Source organism: Alligator sinensis, unplaced genomic scaffold, assembly GCF_000455745.1.
Source record: "Alligator sinensis unplaced genomic scaffold, ASM45574v1 scaffold115_1, whole genome shotgun sequence".
Taxonomy (NCBI): Eukaryota; Metazoa; Chordata; order Crocodylia; family Alligatoridae; genus Alligator; species Alligator sinensis.
In genome coordinates this window covers 2947089-2964490 of record NW_005841895.1, presented here as the reverse complement: position 1 = coordinate 2964490, position 17402 = coordinate 2947089, and positions in this window count along the sequence as shown.

The following is a 17402-nucleotide window of genomic DNA, read 5'->3' as shown; positions in this document are numbered from 1 at the left end:
ACAAGAGGATCAAAATAGAAGTGGTGTTATGAACTAGGCCTGTGTCACTAGTTTGTCCTGTTGGCTGCCTAATGAGAAATTAAATAAAAGCAATGTTAATAAGAAAATATAGAAAGCTTGTGCTGTCACTGGAAATGGGCTGTTTTATAGACTGCTGATCATAATGAGAAGGAAACATGGTCTTTTACTTACCTATCTGCCTCACCACATTGCTCTAAAAAAGTCTTTCGAACTCATCATATCCTTCCTGGAAAACAACTTGCATTTTTGTTTATAAGCCTTGAGAAATAGCTGTTGTTGAGAACCTTTTCTAACCAGCAGTGGCTCACAAATGAGAAAACACTTCTACAATTGACACATAGCAGGTGCTAAGTGTCAGGTTAATAATTGGAAAGCTGTACAATGCTTAGCAGAGAAACTTAATGTGTGATTTTTTTTTTTAATCTCCTCTCCTCAACTACATGTCATAAATGTATACTTGATTGTGTCTTTAACTTTTATGCTTGCAGTTTCTGTGAATATATATGTGATGTCAGGTAAGGCAATGAGTAAATGGCTAAAGAGCCATTTAACTTTCCAATACTTAACTAATTGTTGTGTGTAATAACAGTAATTGCATGACTACATCAGGACCTCCATCATATGTTTCAGCTAGCATATGGGTTGTGCCAGTCTTTGGATATGCTGTTAAAATCAAGCCATTATAAAAATTGGGATCAACTGCCAATATAGCTCTACAAGTGGTTGCAGCAATGGGAGTATACTTCTAAAAGAGCAACTGGGTACATCTACATGTGTGCTCTTTTGTGGAGATGACTAATTATCTCCACAATAAAGCATCACCATCTACGCATGGTGCGCTACTAGGCCATGGTAAACTAATGAACTCTACTGTAAGATGTTGCTGCCCAACACAAGTACTATCCTATGGCAGAGTTTAGTCTGCCACAATGTATGTGTAGATGGTAACCAAGGCTGGCTGGGGTACAACGGTGCTACAGTGCAGGGGCTGCCTGCTGGCCAGCCCCACACTATAGCACTCTCATGCTCCAGCCAGCCCTTCCACAGCTTGTTGAGCCGAGTCGGAGCAGCCCCGGTCTGACAGGCTGACCCCCAGGCCTTCTTCCAGCCAGAGCTGCACCACCCCATCCATTGGCGACGGGTCAGGGGTGCAGGCGGGAGCATGTGCACCCCTTGCAAAAAGCACTGCTGACACTGCCAGTGTGAAAACTGCTTTTATCAGCAAGGTCTTTTTGTCAAGAAGAAGCTTTTAACTTTGTACTGAAATTGTAAAATTTGCGCAGAAATAGTTTTGCTCCCCTGCCCCCCCCCCGCCTTCCACCTCCATATTGGCTATATTGTGTCTAGGTTCATAACAGCCTATAGGTGCTGTAGTAAAGAGTTGGCAAATAATCAGGATGAGGAAGATTGCATATAATAAACCTAAATACTTATTAGCCAGGCCTTAACAATGAAAAGCCAGTGCCTCAGCACTTGAAGTATGCTTCTAAAGCCAGGTGGGTCTCTACTTCTATGAGTCTGGTCACTACCGGTCTCAGGATTGCAGATGCTCGGAGTAAGTGTATAATGGGTTCAGCCAAGCAAACACCCAGACATTGCTCATGAACCCAGATGAAAACTTCTCCAAAACTTGGGTGAGCTTCACTCAGTGTGCTCAGGTTCTATATTTAGTTGGTTCTGACAAGTACTTCAGAAAGGAAGTACTTTACAATGCTGTCTTGCATGAGTTTGGGGATTTCTTGAGTGATTAATTATTGCATTCACTGCTGGCTTGTCCAGGGCAGTGAGAGTTCTCTCTTTGATCTTTATTCCTAGGGTAAGGGAGAAGAGTTGGGATGAATAGATATTTAGCTGAAGAAAAAGAAGAAAACCTGATTTTAGGTTCCTTGGTATTAGAACTTCAAGTCCTGGAGAGTTTGGTTTGGCTGTCAAATTATCTGTCCAGTTGAATACTCTATTGAATTATAAGCAGTTCAGTGTAAACTGCTCAGGGAGTAGGGCTGCGTGAAGCTTTGGTCCCTAATTCGATTCAGCAGAGATTTGGTCCGATTTGGTGGCCGAATCTCCGAATCCGAATCGAATCAGAGGACCCTGTAATCTCTCTGAATTGAATCAGAACTCCCTGAATTGATTCAGAGAGTAGGACATAGAGACAGCTTTAAATGTTTTTTCTACACCCCCCCTAGGTAGCAGGGGCTCATGAGTGCTGCGATGCTGGGGTGCATGGAGTGTCCCACAGGAGCGCGGGGTGTTCCCAGTGCGCTCAGCAGCAGAGCTGGAAGTGGATCAGAAGCACTTCCAGTCCACTTCCGGGTCTGCTAGGGAGCACACAGGGGGGACACCATACCCTCCCCCCACCCAACTTGGTGACTAGTGCCTCCTGGGTCTGGGGGGGCATGTGGGGTCCCCCATGGCCGATCACCGAGCTGGGGGGTGCAGGGGTGGGGGCTAGTGTGCTCCCTGGCAGACCTGGAAGTGGACCAGAAATACTTCTGGTCCACTTCTGGGTTTGCTGCCAAACACGTGGAGGGCCCCCTTGCACTCCTGTGGGATGCTCTATGCACCCCAGCATTGTAGCGATCATGAGCCATGCCAGCTACCTCAAGGTATGTAGAAAAAACTTTAAAAATTGTGTCTATGTCCAAATTGCTGATTCTCTGAATCAGCATCAAATCTTCAGATTCAGATTTGGCCGAATTGAGTCGGGGACAGCAATCTGAATCAATGAATTGAATCACTGTCCCTGATTCAGACCGAATCCAAATTGAATAGGGCCCGGTTCGCACACCCCTATCAGGGAGCTGTGTTATTTCCATTCAGGTAGTGTCTTTGAGTTGTGCAGTTCTTGTAACTTGGTCACAGACTTGGAAGAAAGGGGGTGGTAAATATTGGGAATGTCTAGCAAAGTTCAAGTGACTGCAGCAGGCATTAAACACATAGGTGTGGTAATCCAGAAGGAGTGTGAATGCTTGTTTTAGTGCCACTGGATCACTGAGTAGATTCAAATACTAACTTGAGCATCTTTCAAAGGAACCAGACAGGCACTGGTACTCTACATAAATTGTGCTTACCTGCTATACCAAGGGTGAGCAAAATGTGGCCCATGGGCCAGATGCAGCCTGCCAGGCCATTCTCTCTAGCCCGCAAGGCCCCTCAAAAATTTAGAAAATTAATATTTATCTGCCCCGGCTGCCTATCATGCGGCCCTCGATGGCTTGCCAAAACTCAGTACGTGGCCCTCCGCCCAAAATAATTGCCCACCCCTGTGCTATACCCTGCTGTACAAGGTAAAAGGAGTTTCATGTGACTATCTTGTGGTGCCTGTCTATTGTAAAAGGACAAATTTAACTTCTGCTGCAACATGAGGAATTACATGAGGACTGAGTTTGCCCAGCCATTCAAATCTGGGTACCCCCCACCCCACCCTCCACAGTGCCCCATATCCAGTACTATATCTCTTTCTGCAGTACAGCAAACATAATTAAAACTTGGTATTAGCAAAGCAGTCAGTGGTTTACAGGGGTGTAGAAATGTTGAGCATATGTTAAATAGTCACTTTTCTGACCATAATCCTGCTTTAAAGTGTAAATAAATGTACAGTATTCACATCCTTGATCTATATGGGCAAACACTTGTCTTCGGGACTGTCACAACTCAGTGAGACTGAGAAAAACCACACGCCACTGCACATCTGCCATAGCCTGACAGACTATACAGTGCTTCTCTGCTTCTAATAAAGATCACACAGTAGCCAGCATACTATCAAAGCTTAAGGACCAAATAAACGCATGGCTTACCTCTCAAGGCCTGTGCCCTGGTTTTATTGTGCACACTGGATGAAATGTCATGAGAGGAATGTGAAATGCTACTTCCCACATGTACCAGTGCTTTTGAACCTCTTAGTGGAGATTTGCTTGAGAGATACCCATGTTCTTAGAAAGTGACTGTCTTGTTTTGAGAAATCAACTCTCAGTCTAGTTGATAAAATTTTGGAAAGCAGGGACAGGAAAGCAAGCTACTACATACAGTGCAACGAAAGATATAGTTGGCAAAGGGCTGAGTGGTTCTTAAAATGTATCAATGTCCTCAACTCTAAATCAGAGTTAAGATTAGTCAGTATTTTGCAGTGTCAGCTCCTTTTACCACTGACTGCAAGACTCCTTTTGTTCCAGAGCTTGGTAAGTAAAAAGGTTTGAGATTTGCCATCTAAGATTTCAACTTGTTAGGAGGAGGGCAGACAGCTCTCATAATGTGAGTGAAAATCAAGCTATGATTGATAATGAGCAAACTAGGTTGGATAAAAGAAACATAAACTTGAGTTAAAAGACAATTTGAAAAGTTCAGAGTTTCCTCCCCCTTCTCAATGTTACTCACTTTATTTCATCAGGATAGGTACAGACATTCAAAAGCCCGAGACGGATTCAATCTAAGTTACGTGGTTTTCTGTAAGTGGCATAGTTTAGATAGGGAGTGAACAGAACAGACATTTGCCCTTTGGTACAGGGCAAGCGGGCGGTGGGGGCCACAAATAAGAAAAGAAAATAAGTTGCTTAAAGATTTGACTGCTTCAATTGAGTAACATCCTTCTTCTGTTCCTGAATCATCGGACTTTTTATGGTTTATTCATGATTCAATAGTAGTTGGTACAAATTTACACTGCAGTTTTTTTCTGTGAATGGAAAAGTAGGAGAATTTAGCACAATTCAATTTTCTTGTTGCATGACAGGCAGTCTAAATCATGTGCTAGTTCTTGTTTTTGTTTCCTGATTGGATGGCTGAAATGAGATGTTAGTGCTGCTCTTGGAAAACTGTTATGCAAATAATAAAACTGACTTTTCAAAATGACCACAAGAATACTTCTGGTCGTGCATGCACCAGTATTTGTGACACTTGACCTGTTCAAAGTTGAATGCATTCTTGTATACCAGACTATTAGAAAAGCTAAAGAGGCCAGAACTGGTAAATTAAACTAATTGATCACTTTTTTTTTTTCTCTTTACACGCTCAGGTTTTTTGGCTTTTTTGTTTTTTGGGGGGTTTTTTTGGGGGGGTGTTGTTAGTTTTATTTATTTATTTATTTGAGGGGTTGTTATTTAATTTGGGGTTGGCTCTGTTTTCCCAGTGCTGCTCTCTAAATCTTTTGGCTTAACTTCTAAAAATAAGGAAATTTTCAAATTTGGGAAACATTGGATGCTTTGGGGCTTCTGGCCTTTTGGTAACTTGATGTACCCACCTAACTCTCCTTTCTTCATCTTCCCTTAGAAATCTCAGTAATTACATGTACAAAATGGCTAATAAAACATGTTTGTATGTGTACATGAATCGGATATAGAAGCAAGTATTACAAAGAGTTGTATGCTTGAACCATCTGAAGGTCACGCCTGTCTTCTGCAAATCAGCACATTGTGGTGAATTAATGCATATCCCAAGCTGATGTAAAACAGTGGTGGGAGAAATAATTAAACAGGACACACACAGAACAGTAGAGGAAGAGAGGAAAAACATCAAACCATGCTGGATTGATTCTCTGGCATACAAGAAAACTTTCTATGAGTACAGCTTCATGGTTTAACACTAGTTATGTCAATGTACAGTAAGGAAAATGAGACCACAAGATCAGATTAGATGAAAGAAAACATGTCACTAAGCCAAGTTATCTCTCTCCTAATGAGACATTTTAGCAGCATCTGAATTGGTGAATAAGACTAGAAAAAAAAAGACAGCAGACATGCAAGGACTGAAGCTAGGGCTAGCTGAAGGAAATTTTGACAGAACTGTGTTTCACTAGATGTCATTTTGTTAAGATAAAAATGTTTTGAGAAATCGGGGCAGTTTCAATCAAATTCTGTTTAGATTTAAATAAGAAGACAAGTTGTGAGTTTTTCTTCCAGAATGTGAAAATATTTTAGTTCAACTTCAGAGAATGATTGTACAATTATTTTTATATTGTCTTGATAATACATTCATATATAGAGTTGAAATGTGAAGCAAAACACTTTGCTTCCATTGGCCTGAAACCCCCCAACCTCTCTCTCCATTTTTTCCTGAAAACGTTCCAATTGAAATTTTTTTTTAATTATTTTTTTTTCATAGTGATTGTTCAGATTTAGAATGGAGCAAAAAATATAAAATCTGTAAAAATGGGATTTTTGTCCTCTGCACAACTTTGTTTTATAAATTATTAAATAAAGTTCAGTTGAATTATACAGCTGAAGAAGGAAAGAACAAACTGCCCTTTATGAAAAGTGTAACGGATTTAACATTGGTCAGACAGCATAAGTGAGCATGGTACATGAATAAATTTGCTACTGAACTCTATATTTAAAAAAAAATTTAATCTCTCATAACTTCAATAGAATTACTCAAGGGATCAATTTAGCCCCAAAAGACAAGGTATATGTAAAAATTTCCAAGTTCTTATTCATCCTAAAATGAGTCCTTTCAGCCTGGTTAAATCACTAATTGATAGGTTCCAGCTGCAGCTATATTATATAAAGAAGTGTGTGTGGAGGCAGGGTTCCATTATTACATAATAAGTTTGGGGATTTTTCTTTGTTTTCTGGACCCAGATCTGAGTATTTCCTTTCTCTTCAGTCGTTTTAAAAGCACAAAAATTCCCTGAAATATAAAAATTATTCCAATCAATAAAGCAAACAGTGTAGACATCGTGAGACTTCCTGTTCATGTTTATTTTAAAGCTTTTTGACCACTGGGCATGGCGAAAGCTAATTTTAGCTCAAAAGCCTAGTATAAAACTTAAATTTGGTGAAACTGTTCCAACCCCTTAATGTAGATCCATTTACATCTGATTAAGCTTCACTCAATTCGGTAAATTCAACTTCTTTTACATTTTCCAGCGTAGACAAGAGGTTAGAACATGTTATTTCAATGTGAATTTGAAAAGTCTGAAATGAGAGATGGAAAAAGTCAGTTTGATCAAATATTAATATTCCCCTACTGATGCCAGATTATCCTCAAGTATGCCTGGGCTTGCCTATGTGAGGGGAAAATTGCAGAATTCTGCAATCATTAGTTTAAAAAGCTCCCCTTGGGGACACTCTTATCCTGGATTGACTGTGTCTGTCTTTCCTCTTGATTTGCTTTAATCCACCCTGTCTAAAAGGGTTGTGCTACTACCCCTCAGCATGGTATCTGGGTGCCATCTATACACAAAAAAATCAAAGCCATAGTAAAGTCTCTAGTCTCATGAAATAGGTTTCTCCCTTCTCTGATTCAGAAGATAACTGTGGGTATGGCTTTTGCTGGTGTCTTTTTAGCTGATTGGTTGGGAGGTATGAGTGGGAGAAGATGCCAGTGTTGTAAGCATCATTCTTATGGTGGAAAAGCTTTTATTTTTTGGAGAACATTTGGCACTGCTTACTAAAGATGGCCAAACTCTAGATTTGCCTGTCTGCTAGCCAGACCCACTCAATAGAGGATGTCTCCGTTTCTCACATGCTTCATGCTGGGTTTTGTGTTCTGCATTTTCCCAGAGGGCACAGCTGTCACGGTGAATCATCAATGGAAATGGAGTCTTTGATGTAGCTGAGACCTGATCCATGTAGCAAATACTCCAGTTCTTTATCCAGTCTAGCTATTAAATGATTCAAGCACCATTCCCATTAGCAAAATATTCCATGGTCTAGAAGATGTCATTGCAGTTCAAACTTTTCTCAGCCTACACTATTCATCACACTCGTTAGTGCTTACACCCTTCAAATACTTGTAGACAGTTATCATATCCTCCCTTAGTCACCCTTTAACCAAACTATACAAACTTAGCACTCATATCTTCTTCATAAATTCCTCTACTTTCATTGCTGTTTTGAATTTACTTCGAATTGCCCTAGTATTGAAGTGCTGAGCAGTATATGTAGTATTACTGGAGCAATCAGCCAGTTTAATTGGAGAAGGATTATCTCCTGCTTAATTTGAGGCAGGCAGACAATGTTTATAGATCCCTTTTCTATCAATTCTAAGACGCTTTTTACCTACCCATTAATTTGTATGATTTAAAATGAGTTTGAGCTTTTATGTACCTTTTTGCCATAGGTTTTCAGAGATCTTTCAGAAATGTATCATATATTTGACTTGCATGAAACGCTGTCCTTTTAAGTTCTCGACCTTATATAAGGTAATAAATTGCTTCATTCAAACAACTTGCTCAGTTGACTTTCGGAGTGAAGGTAGGGCTGTTGGAGGAACAAACATGAATAAGATAAGAGGCAGAGACCTTGTCTCTGCTAGACATATTGATCTAATGCAAGGATGTCAAACATAGGAACTACAGAGCCTATCTACTACACATGATGTATTTCTCTGGTTCTTGTGACATCTATACACTCCAGAGTTTCAGCTTCCTTAAAGTCTCTAGCTCTTACTTTGAAGAAACACTTGTTTCCCATCTGGAAAGATAAACTAATGCAGTGATGCTTGATTGAGTCTACAAATAACTTTAGGGGATAGGTCTGAAAACAGTCGGCTCTTCTGTACCACCTGTATCTCATTGGAATACCACCTCCAAAGCTCAGGGTTGATGATATTTTTATGTCAACATCAACTATTCCACAGCTGCTCAGTCTATCAGAAGGAACAGGACCAGGTGAGAGTGAGATTTATGTGGAGCTAGGAAGAGGAAGTTGCTACAGGGAAGGTAATGGAGAGGAAACACCCAGAAGATAGGGGAAGAGGCATGAGAAACAGGAAGAGCAGGGATAGAAGAGTAGATTTTTTTTTCTTTTACTGACTAATGCTGAATATGACAAATAACTTTTTAGTTACTACATAAAGGGTGAATTCTCCCTTTGCTCTTTGTACAAATTACCACTGGCTTCTGTGAGCGATCTACTTTGGAATGAATGGTATATGGAGTATGTTATGAAATTAATAACCTTGCCCATAGACCAGAATTATATACAGAATCTTTTTCAACCCCAGAGAAAGCTACTCTAAACCTTCTCCATCTTTATTTCAATGGCCATGAGAACACATCTGAACAAAGTCACTTAAAAAAAAAATTCTGAGGATCACAAGTGGACATAGCCCAATTAAATGATTTCATCAGACCATTGTTAACCACCTCTGCTTTTGAGTAACTTCCTCTATTTGGTCCGAGAGAGGGCAAGCTGTATACAAGTACCTGATAGTGTGTGTCCAAAGCGCTCTCACTGGGATTAATAATAGAACATCAATATTTATTTTATTCTTTTGAAGTAAATTGTCCTTGAACTAGAGCTGAACAAATTCTTTCCTTGTGAATGGAGTTGAGACTGTTTATACCAGACTTGGATTTGGCCCTGAATTTATTCACTGGGACTTGTTAAAACAGAGGCCTGCATGGCCTCGATTTTAAATACAGCTCATTGACACCACTCAGGAAAATAAAACTAGAACAGTTCCTCTTGCCTAGTTCCTCAATCCTGGGCTGCACACTAAGTTTTTGATAATGACCCTTCCAGCATAACTGCACACTCACTAGAGGCACTGGTAGCCAACTTTCTATCTATACAAAGCAACAGCTAGGTATAAAGCAAGGTAGAGATGCATCTTCTATAGACCAACTGAATTTTCAGATGCATCTCTAACCTGCCTGCTGCCTGGATTCAGACTAGCATAGCTAACTCCCTCTCTCTGCTTAATAGCTATTGATGGGAGAGAAGAACACCTATTCTTACTCTTTCATCCACACCCTATGCTAGCAGCGCTGTCTATGCTAAAAGACAATTTGCAATGAAAAGTTGTTAGGGGTTGTGGGGAGTCAGTTTTGCTCTCTTCTCTTTCATTAACAGAAAGGATTAACGTTAAAAGAAGAATATGCAGCCATTCCTTTCTGAAACCCAGAGGGTTAGCTCTTGGTGTTTCTCTTCTTTTCCTTTCACAACATAAGTAAGATTAAAAATAAAGAAGTGTCAGGGTGCTAATGTTTCAGTTTCTAATCAGTTCACAAATGGCAGGAAATTAACTGGCTTTTCATGAACATCTGTTCCACTTCTAGCTCGTAAGGTTGGAGGCAAATGCTATCTGTCAAACCTAATAGCAAGAATTGGTAATAAATATACTTTTTTCAGTTTTCATACAGATTTCCTCCCCTCCCACCTATTAGCCATTCATCACATTACAGTGCAGCAGAATGCATCGCTTTCTTTTCTGTTTTTTTTTTTAAACAAATGTTACACTGTTAATTAAGAGGATGATGAACTGCCTCTGACTGAGGATCAGGAGAAAATATCATGATCAGAGCTCTCTGCATTTGTTGAATATCCTTGAGGCATAATAATACTCCTTGGTTCTTTTCAGGTAAAATGGTTAAAATCTCCTAAATGACACCGGTTCTTAAGCCACTTTCAACACCAGGGCTTGGTTACCTAAGGAGCCTAAGGCTTTCTCTATATCTTGGTCATCTTAACGTCTTGCATTTTAAAGTCATCTTTAGATCAGCTTGAAATGCTTTGCATTCAAAGTATGGGTCAAATAACTCCTCAGATCAAGAAGCAGTTTCTCTTCTATAACTCCTGGCTTGGTTTATTTAGATTCTTTCCTAACAATTCTGCTTCTGGCAGTCCTCCAACTACTTTCCCACATTGCATTGCTTCACATCTGGATTGGTCTGTCCATGTGTTTTGACCTTACTACTGTTTTGGATGTTATCTATGTTTTAAATGCTGGCAGGAGCCAAGATTTCCTTCTCCAATACCAGCTAGCAGTGACTGCGTGACACCTAGAGTCGCGTACCCTTCTAGCATCCATACTTGGATCCCGTCAGAGTCCTAGATTTGACTGCCCTCTCCGGTGCAGTTCAACCCTCTCCCTGGCCAGTTAACTCCAGGCTACTGCCACGGTTGGCCGCATCCCTGCCGCTGGAGCAGCAAGCAGAGAAATGCAGGTCCACGTTGATGGGACAGGGAAGGGAGGGAGAATAAACCTCGTCCTGCTCCCCTGTCCCTCCTCTGGCTGGGGAGCAGAGGGGCAGGACCACCCCTGCTCTGCTGCAGCACAGGGCATAGCCCAGAAAGCCAGGATGCTGGGGTATTCTGGTTTAACCAGGAAGGGGTCTGGGACAGCAGTTGCATAAACTGGTTTGAGCTCAATCAGTTAAGTCTGATATTACATTCAACCAAGTTTACCTCAAACTGGTTTCAGCCATTTTGAAACCAATTTATGTGCACAGATCTTATGTTCTGTTACAGGTTTAAACCAATTTCTGATCGCTTAAACTGGTTTATGTGTAATTTCCATCCCTAGCCCTAGAGCAATTTAAGTAAACATACATCTACAAGTTGCACACTTGATAGAAACCAGTGTTGCCCATCTGTGCAGTCTCGATTTCTAATAAATGCATAAACCTGAAAGCAGAAGCAATATTTCTCACTGATTAGCACTAAATGATTATACTCTTTCACAAGCACTGATGAGTATCACAAGTGAGAAGCACAAGCTTCTATCAACAATCAATGGGGAAAACCAAATGCAAGAAACTGGGTAAGGAAAACAATTTGTCTCATTGGTATTTTTTTTAAAAGAGCATTAAGGAAGCCAACATACCATCATTAATGGCTTCAGAAGTCTTTGTCTCCTAATAAAAATGTGTTTCCTTTTTAAATTTTAGTTCAAATACTTTTGTTGCCCCATCACACACCTTTTACCTAGTCACAAGGACTACTTGTGTAAGTACTGGGACCAAGAAGATCTTCTGCCTTTACACACCCTTGACTTGAATTCACCTCAAGTAGCCCAGGAATGGGAATAGTTGTAGAGCAGCCTGTTACTCTTATTGGTGAAATACACCTCCCAGGCCATGGGTCAGAACAGGTTGTACACTTACAGACTTAACAGAGTACAAGCCTTATACCAGGCCAGCTATAGAGCAAGGTGAATTTAATCCAGTGGTATAAGAATGACAGATACAGTACACTTAAAAATGACAGGAAGCTGCAAAGGTCAGGGGTTAATCTGTCATGTAAAGGTTGAACAATCTAGTCCAAAGTGTTAAGTGTTGAACCTGCGTATGTTGAGTCTGCTATTCCTTATCAAGATGGGCTATCTCACACAAGGCTGATGTGTTAAATTGTTGGCTCTTTCACACCCTCTTTTACCTTTCATTTTCTGAGTCAGGGAAGCATAATCCTCCAGTGTGCAATATTAATGACTGTAATCACCTCCGTCTTTTCTATGTATGGGGAACTTCCACCTATGAAGTTTTGCCTTGGTCAGAATGTGGTATTAAGTTACCATGAGTTCACTTTTATTAGTGCTTCTGTTTTTCAGGAAATAGCTTTAAAACTGTAACATCGTCCAGACAGGAGCTTTGAGCTTACCTTTATAAAGGTATTTGGGCATCTATAGATGCAGGCCAGGGCTTCTTAGAAGTAGTTAAGCAGGTCAGACACCTGACCATTAGTAGGAATTGGGCAACTACTCTGGGCATCTTTCATAAATTCTAGTTGGTATGTACTTAGATACTTTAGGCTAGGCAGTTTTATCAGTCTAGCATGGGTCACCTTCTATGTGTGCACAATGGGCCTTTCAGTATCACCACAATAAAGACAATTGTGTAATTCAACTTTGAACGAGGTATAATCATCACTTGATGCCTTTCCTTTCTATGGTCTAGAAGACAATAGCCTTAAACATTTAGGCTGGTTGTTCCATTGCAATGAATGGCGATACCTTTGGAGGAAAATGTTGCTCAGTGTGAGCACTGGTAGCCAAATCTGTCCTTACAGAGACAGATGACCTATGATTTAATATCACTGGGCCTGATTTTTGTCACTTTTTCTCACATTGAGTACTGCTTTGCAGCCTGACTAGTCTAACCAAACTGTCCCATTGGTATCAGTATAAATAAGGGAGGCAATATCTGGCCCATAGGCACTCTGCTATTTTGTATGACCTGAACATCCACTTATGAAGCACAGTAAGCGATGCCATGATGCCACTCGTTATTGGTGTGTATTGAGCGGAAAAATAATTAAATCACAGACTGTGTGGGTATGTGGCTTTTCATGGGAGTTCCAGATATTTTTGTATATAAACCTCCACTATAAATCTATTTTCCCATCTCACACGTGTTTTTTCCACAATATGTACACCAACCTTTGTCACCCACAACCTGGTATGCATTGCTGCATTTTCTTTATGAAACAGAAGAGACTCTTTGCATACTGCTTGATGCATCCTCAGTGATTTAAATAGCATTTCCCCCCTCTTTCTCTGTGAAAAGGGGCCCGTTGAGGAAAATTCTGACTCCATAGGACAGAAATCTATATTGCCTTCAAAAGCCATTTACAGCATGCAGCTTACAATGTCTGGGGTTTTTTTTAAACAGTTTGAACACTTCATGGTGCCCCAATTTTTATCTGCCTCTTCAGCAATCTTCAGCACCGGGTGCCTGCCTACACCTGAAAAATGACCTAATTCACTTTGTCTTCCTCCATGAGGACTGTCCATAATTTTCTGTGTTGTCAGCTCTCATGACTTTAGAATGAGCCCTGTTGTAATTTGTATGTTGCTCCTGTATTTTGTGTATCATCTAAAACCCAGCAGCTGGAGATGAGAGAGGGCATGAGAATCTGAGCTTTCTTTTAAAGAAAAAGAGTCTCTAGCCCTTGTGGTTCAAGAGAAAAGAATGAAAACATGAAACAAGTTTATCCTAAAGGCTCAGAGGCAGATTTTCAGAGGCAGTTAGACTCCTACAGAAACCAAAGTGCAGCTAGTGGGATTTATAAAGGTCATCTCTCCAGGTTGAAGCACCTACTTCCAACTGCAATGGATGAGAAATTGGTGAAACGGTATGACCCCATGTCTTTCAGCAGCCTATTAGACTAGCTTGTCAATTAAACCAGCAGTGTCTGTCTGCTGCACTACCAAACTGAACAACCACATGCTAAATTTAAGAGTGAACGTCACTTTAATAAACTTTTCTGCTCAGCTGGATGCTTTTTAAGATAGATATTCTTTCATTTTAATCACTTTAAATGCATGTCCATAATTAGCCATTTCCATGCACAGTCACACTAAGGGCAAATAAAGGCCCTGAACTTTGCAAACACTTTCACTCAAGAGTCAGGTATCCAGGTTGTAGCTGTACTGGCCTAGAGGCAAAAGGAATCAAAACTCATGGAAGAGGTAATATCTTTTATTACCAACTAGATATTTGCAAACAAATTATTATATTTACCTGCAAGCTTTTGGGCACATTCACTCCTTCATCAGGCATAGGAGAGAGCAGAGATTGTAAAAGTTCTTCTAGGTAGAAATGAAATCATGTTAGTTGGTCTAATAAAAGATATCACCTCTTGCATGAGTTTTAATTTCTTTTTCCACTGAAGAGTAACTTTTACACAAGAGAGAAGTTCAGTGAGATTATTCATGTGTTTAAACTAAACACGTGGACTGAGATATACAAGGGATGAGTCTGCAACTTTCATGCACAGTTACATGTCTGTGGGTAATGTCTCTCATACAGGCCTTCTAGGTCATAAATTCAGTTTAATAATCAAAAAAGGATGAAATCCTACTATTTGGGGAGTTAAATACTGTTTTAGTATTCCTAACATTTTGCAAGGGTCAGAGGATTGTGGAAGACGGGGGTGAGGATTAATGTCCAAAAAACATCATCTCTGCTATGGAAGTGTCTTGATGGACTCGTTCAGATCATAGATGAGCTTACCTGATAGAAGTAAGTAAATTAAATTACACTGGTGCAAAAAGTAAGCTTGTATTGGTCCAGCAATATAAGGCTGTCAAGGATACATTAGTAACAACACTGGACTATTTTTCCTTTGCTTCTTACTGTATCAGGGTAGGAAACCTGGGTTCAATCCCATACTCCACTGCAAGCTTCCTGTGTGAGCCTGGACAAGTCGCTTAGTGTGCATTTACACTGCAAATGAAGGCATATACCTCACTACCCCGGGTAATGGTAAGGGTGGGGAGGTAGGATCGTAGACTTCAGGAGCCCAAGCACAAGCATGCTCTGGGTCTGTAGCTGGGTTGTTAACCGATGCTGTTGCATTTTCACCACTGTTACCTGTACTGACTGCATTCAACCTGGCAGTGTATGCCACAGAACAGTCCCACCTTGACTTGCATACCCTTAACCTCTCACCCCGGAGGTACGTAGGGGCTGCCATGCCTAACTCCAAGGCATCTGCCACCTAATGGCCTTCTTAGCCCCACCTTACCAGTAGGTGCCCAGGATTTTTGTCTAGAGGATGGGGAGAATTAAGTGCCTTCACAAGGCACAGGTCTCCCTCTGCTCCAGAGCCTGTGCTGTGAATCCTCTTCCCAAATAAAATGCCTACCCCAAGTATCCAGTACTCTGCTTTGAGAATAGCAGCAGCATATAAATGGTGCAGTGAAGTGTCAATAGGGACAGAGAATTGCCCAAGTACTTAAGGTTCTGTGCCTCAATTTTACCATCCATAAAATGGGTCTTTTAGCATTTAACTTGAATAAGTGTATGGAGAGGCCAGAAAAGTTCTGTTGATAGAGTGCAATGATCCTAGTACATGTTTTCCTATTTTAAACAAATCTTCAGAGATTGAATCAACTAATCCTGCAGATCCTACTCAAGCTGCTTGTCCATTAACTTTAGGATAATTTTTTACAGCTCTCAAAATTAAGGGGCATAGTGTAAAGTATGCAGAAAACATTCATTTTTTTTTATCCGTATATGCCAAAGATTCATTACCCTTTACAGTAAAAACAAACAAAAGCAAAATGCAGCTTGTTCATATGCATGTGCTTTTTCCATGCCTGCATGGGTGCTCTCTTGCACTTACTCTATAATCACATATGTCAAACTTAAGCTCTATGCTCACATATGTAAAACTTAAATTCTAATTCTGAAGGGGGAAAGATGCCTAAATATTAGGGCTCTTTTTGGAATTAAAAAAAAAAAAGAAATTCCAATGATGTTTTCTTACTCGATTCTTTAAAATTGGCCACAAAATGGATACACTGAACCAGCAACCGGTATCCATAAAAAGAGCAACAAAGCCAGTCAAATGAAGTGTTTCTGTCTGAGGGGTTAGAAGTGGAAGGACTCGAAGAAGAAATCAACTGGCTGCTGTGGAGCTCTTTCAAAAACGCTGAAGCTTATTGCCAGTAATTCAGTACATACCTGACCAAAAAAAAAAAAAGTTGTCCAACTGGTTTTGTTATTTCAGCTGTGCTGAACAAGGAGAAGCAAACACAGTTTTAGCACTTCAATTAAGTCTGTCTCTGACATTATTTTCAAGTAAATATTGCTAATTGTTGGTATCCCATCAGCAAAAAGATGCTGAGACACAGGAGTTTTGTATGTAACAATTGATTGCAATGTGGTTATTTTTAACGAGGAGGAAATGTGTCAGGTTTAACTGTCCTTCCGTGGACACAAAAGACATTGTGATCGTAAGGAAAAGAGCTGATTTCTTGTTCTCTATGGTGGAACTTGTAATGGGACAGAAGAAGTCTCTCTTCTATTGTTAACAGTCAACCAGATCAATGATTCATGTTATCAGTGGCACAATCTCAATGCAACTTGCCCTAATGCAGATCTTTTTTTTTCTGACTTCAGGAAGTGGGCGGCTGAGCACTGAAATTCTTTCTGCTCCAGTGATATCAACAAGTGTAAAAGAAAGTCAAATGCTAATTTGCTGCTTTTGCACGCCAAACTACCAGGAAGAAGAATGCCTTTGGATTTATTTTATTGCAGTTTTCGAGATGGAATTACTAGTAAGAACTATGTGAGAGGCAGGGGGATTTTTTTTGGAAGGGAGTGATCGCTTTTATTGGAGCAACTGCAGGAAGGGAACCTTGTGTCCACAAGCATGTCTACAATCTCTCCCAACTATGCAGTTGATCCAATAAGAGTTCACCCCCCGCCAAAAAAATCCTTCCCTCACATATTTGCTGGACCATCACAGCTACACCATCCTTCCCAACACTAGAAACAGCTATAAGGTTTGTGTGGACTTGTCTTAGGCTCCAAAATCTTCCTCCAAAAGGCTAGTAATAACCCCAAATGCAGCATTAGCAAGTAGCTGCAGATTTTATGGTCGCATGACAACTTTAAAGTAATTATATTGCTGTGATTGTCCCATTGCAATTCTCTGTGGCAGATGTTAAAACCAAAATAACATGTAAACTTATACTGGGAAAACTTGAAGCTTGCATTCATTCATACCCAGGTAAACTAAAAAACTTAAAGAAATTAATTGAAGGTGGAGAAGGGTCGGAGTATACTGATCACCAGACAGCATGGAGACAGCTTATCTCTTTGATCAAAAGATACTGGTTTTAAATCACAGGTAAACAGCCCTCTGAAATGTATGACTAAACTGCAATCACCAACAGTCTTTTTTTTACCCACTCTAATTGAATAAGTGAAGGTGTGG